Genomic DNA, 5,363 nt, shown 5'->3' with positions numbered 1-5,363 from the left:
AAAATAAATATTGAAATTTTAAATAAAGCAAGTCCATTACTAATTATTTTGTGCCAAATGTTAAAAGTTATATTAATTGAATGTAACTAGCAAATATTTGTTCAATTTCTAATAAGTATATGTGAACGATTGTTACTATTGGCATTGAGTATATATTGCTTGGTAATAGATATAGGTAGGTACCATTAAAAAAAAAACTAAAAGATATTATTTTAAATTAAATAATTATTTATCTCTCTATATACACACGCGTTCCTATAAATATTAATTGTTACTTCCCTATACTTATATATTATGTTAATGGTGCCGATATTTAAATATTTAATACTTAGAAATATATATAGGTAGGTATATATTTAAGTTAATGTTTTGATAGAATAACTATTAATTTAAAGAATATAAGTATTGGTTCCTAAATACCTAATAGGTTTAATATGTTCCTTTTTATGATTTTTTTTTAAACTTATCACAATAATTGTGAATTCATAATCATTCAAAAGTCATAAGCTTAATTTAAAGAAAAGCTAAATAATTATAACATAAATTAATAGTTTTTTTTAAACAGTCCATGTATACTCACATTTAAATAAAGAATTATAATATATTACATGGTTATAATAATTGTTAACCACACCTAGTCACTGAGTCATTGTTCGTGAAACATAAAATACAAATGTTTATATGTAAACGTTTAATGTTAATGCTATAGGTTACTATATAAAGCATTATGTACCAACCCTGTATAGGCAGCTTATGCCTACTTAAAGCAAATAATTGTGTGTAACATTATGAAAAACTACTAATTTAAATGAAAAAAGAATGATTCATATATACGTAATATGAATTATATACCTACTACATAGGTACGCAGGCACTATGCACCGGTATACATGTATGCAGTATTTTAGTGTGCCGAAAGACCTTTGTCGTTTTGTTAACAATTCTATTAAAAAACGGAATATTTATTTTCATTTCGTTTGAATATTTGATCAATCCAAACAAAAAGAAAGCGGAACTTGGAAGTATGTGACTTATTTTTATATTTAATATATGTTTACCTACTTAAAATCATAGAACATTGTACGCATAGCGAGATATTGTGTTTTCGGTTAGCTGTTGCTATACGCTCGAGTCTTATTGATCGTAGTCTGCGAAAGTTCCAAAAAATGAAAACAATAATAGCAGTGTATCGTGTACATACTGTACAAATTTGTTATTTTTAGTTTTTGGAATATTTGGAAGAAAACATGTACAACTATAACACCAGATAATGTAAAATGAAAAAAAAACAATATTCGGCTTCAAAATGGTAATAAAATGGAAATAATATTTCAAAGGAATGTATGATATTATAGTCGATACATATTTTATATTGATGCTGTTTTTCCTGCGGGATTTATGTTGCTTTATTTGGCCGGACCAAATGTCCAAATGTATATGAGACGTATACATTAGATATTGATATCAGATTATCATTGACATCAGATATTAGATATGTATACAATTCTCCATTTATTTTGTTATATATAGTTATATAGTCGCTTATTCTTATTCTTATCCTTATAACTACATCGATGTTAAATTCTCAATTTATTTATTAAAGGCATACATTTGTAGGGTCTGAGTATATGGGTATATAGAACTCTGAACCAATTCATAGTTTATACCTACTGACCTATACACTACCTAGTACCTACCTATAAGAATTGGGATTAACGTTCGTTAATAGAGCGTTAATCGTAGCATTTGTAATTTGTTGAACGCTATATTGTGTATTAATTAATATATTATAGCTATCCTAGATTCTATACCGTTACAACTAATACTGCACTCGTGTAGGAAGTTTTCCTTAGTTATGTGCCCTGGGGGTCTATTTTTGAATTTTACATTAGCACACAAATTATATTAGTACACTTAAACATCACGTTTTAGTTCAACTATTAGTGCAAGAGCCAAAAACCGTATTTTTGAACGGTGGCACACTAAAACTTGTTTATTCAAACTGAATCTAGGACAAAAAAAGTCACGGATAAAAAAAGCCATCGATAAAAAAGTCACGGATTTATTTTTGTGCTAAAACAATAAATTTAGTACCTACAATGTATTATTATTTATTTTAAAATTTAATACGATTAATATAATTTAAAAAGGTTATAGTTAAAAATATGCGAAATATTTTGAAAATTAAACGATATATCTAAAGAAAATACAAAATACGTGTCTTATTACTTTTTAATAAAAGAATATTACACATTTTAAATCATAAACATAAACGATAAACTGATCTTTTTCACTGATAATTCAAATAATCTTATCGCTGTATTTTAGTCGTATTACATATTTATTGGTGTTTATCATGTAGACAATTATTATATTAGGATGGCAATCGAACAATATATACTGTGACACTGTGTGATTGTGTCTATAATCTAATATATTATTATAGGTTGACAGAAATATATTATTAGGAAGTTGGTAAAATTTTATCTTCTACGCACTATTTAGTCTCTGATATCTTCTGTCTGTGTACGGTCTAATTGTCGTAAAATAAAATAGTCTACGGTGTTAAATTTGCGAATATTTAGTTATTTATTTATTTGCGGACTTTTTTGAATTTTGTATAATGGAAATTGTCAAAAACTAACAATTGCTTTAATGGTCATAATATGATATATATTATGTACCTTCGTCGTTATGCATTTGGGAAAAAATAAAATAACAAGGCGTTGTATGAAAGCGAGTTCTCTCAAGTGTACGGGGACAATGTATACCGAATTGCAACATAGTAATCCTGTAGAAAAAATCCTCATAATCATGTACCCGATACAAAAGAAATAATTGTAATTACTAAATGTATACAGAAAATTAATAGGATCAAATAACTTCTTCTAGTAGGATAAATCCTAAATATTTACGGAAAATGTATCTAAAATAGAAATAGGAACTAAAGTTAGAATGCCCACTGAAATCGAACCAACATTCAAACAGAAGGGTGGAACCATCGTTTTTTTTAAAATTAGTAGGCCACAATCATGTTTGGACATTACAATAATTAAAACAATGAGATTAGAGTTGTCTTCTGACGAAACAAAGTTAGCCAAATTTAAATAGAAAAAAAACTTATGAAAACATGCAAGACAAATTAGGTAGGTATATAAAATATGTAGGTAGTGATGGCTTAATACAACGGACAATATTGATGAATATTTGAGAGCTATGCTTACACAAGCAATTTTAACTTTTTTAAATTGTATTAATTACATTATATTTTAAACTAAACAATAATACATTGTATTAAATTTAATGTTTTAGCACAAAAATAAATCCATCTTTTTTATCCATGGCTTGTTTGTCCCATTATGGGTTTTTTATCCGGTTACCAGGGTTTAATATAACAATATATCAATATTAATAATTTAATAATATAGAAGCCATATAGAAGTCAAAAAAACTAAAAAAATTGAAAACTGACAACGTCCGTAAACAGCTCAAAAAGAGTCAAAATTTTATGGTGTATAGAAAATGCTAATATAAACATTCAGTGAAATTTTCAAGTATCTACAGTCATTCGTTTTTTAATTACAACAAAATAAGAAAATCGTTACCTGAGAAATCAAGTGAATATCAAATGTTGTAAAAATATGAATTTCAAACGCTCATAAAAATTTAATTTGATTTTCTTGTAGATATTTTTTTTTTGTTGGTAAAGGTCGACAAACTTATGGAGAATCTTGTATTACATTTTCAAACCTTAGATTTAAAAATAAAATTTTTTATGAATTCTCAACTCAAAATAATTTGCTACTTTTCGTGATTTTTCCGTATTTTGTCAATATTTGAACTTTAGAAGCTTATTAAAAAAAATTGTGACTATGGATTTTTAATTTTTTTTATCTGCCTTTGAAACAATAACCTAGAAGCCTTCTATTAAATTTTCAAGCTTTTTTAACCAACAAATAGAATTTTATTGATATTTATAGAAAAATAAAATTAAAAAATGGAAACTGAAAATGTCCGTAAACAGCTCAAAATTAGTCAAAATATTTGGAAAATATTATAGTGTATAGAAAATGCTAATATAAACATTCAGTTAAAATTGCATGTACCTACGGTCATTTGTTTAAGAGTTGCACCAAAAAAAAAAATCGATTTTTTCGAAAACAGATTTTGTGTAAAAATTGATGAAATCTAAATGAAAATTCGATAAACTTTGATGTTCCAAGTTCATACGATTATAATTTTTTGAAACAAATTTGGTCTGTAAGCAGTGGCGTAGCAATTAGCGAGGATTTTGGAATGTGGGGGGCCAAAGTTAAAAACAAACTATATGACTAGATAACTATATCCAATTTTCTACCAGAGACAACGTTCAAGGATTGAGATTGAAACATTTTTACTGTTCCAAAAGGTGATGACTGACGCAATAAAAGAAATCACACATCTGCATCATAAAACCCAAAATGTATACATTCATCAGTACACTTGGAATCTAAAAATTGTATCTTAGTCAATCTTCTTGGCGGGCGTACGTCGTTGTCAATAAAATTTTATATATTCGACGATAACGATCGGCATTCGGCGCCGCCGAGTAACGGAGACGACGTCGTGTCAAATAAGCCGCCGCCGCCGCCGCCGCCGCCGCCATCGTCGCTCGATAACGAACACATTTCCCAGAACCATCCCCCTCGTTATCGAGGAGAATGTTTTTATAAATAATATAATATAATATTACACCATATATCATATATAATATATATGTATATCATATCTTTATCTTTTTTGTCCCTGGGACTTAAATAATAACAATAAATATCAAATCAACCGCGCGCGCGTTCGTCGAGAGGAGCAGTGTGACGTTGTGCGACGGAGCAACGCCATTCGCTGTTGCCATTGGCAACAGCTGATTCCCGCTGAGGCTGCACTGCGCATGTACGATCGAGAAATTTCTCACCCCCACCGCCGCCGTCAACGACGACCCGACGACCGTGTTCGCAGGACCGTAGCGCACTAGCGCCGTGTATCCGCCAGTTTGTGTGTGCGTGTGTGTGTGCGCGTCGAACGCCGAAGTGCCATGGAAAAAAATGTTCATTTACATTTTACAGTATAAAATTTACGCACGCACACATGCACACACGCACAAGCGAATACTTGAGGTTTACTAAGAAGTGTACACACATACACATTATATTATTACTATTATATAAATGTTCTTGCACACACGCACATTGTAGAGGGCGCGCTCGCGAGTTGTATACTTATTATACACATACATATATATATAAACGAGTATACACTATCACGTTATTGCTCAGGTATATATATATATATATATATATAAATATATTCGTGCACGGTATATATCT

Source organism: Metopolophium dirhodum, chromosome 2 (assembly GCF_019925205.1).
Source record: "Metopolophium dirhodum isolate CAU chromosome 2, ASM1992520v1, whole genome shotgun sequence".
Classification (NCBI taxonomy): domain Eukaryota; kingdom Metazoa; phylum Arthropoda; class Insecta; order Hemiptera; family Aphididae; genus Metopolophium; species Metopolophium dirhodum.
The sequence above is the reverse complement of the archived record's forward strand: the minus strand, read 5'-3'. Positions refer to the sequence as shown.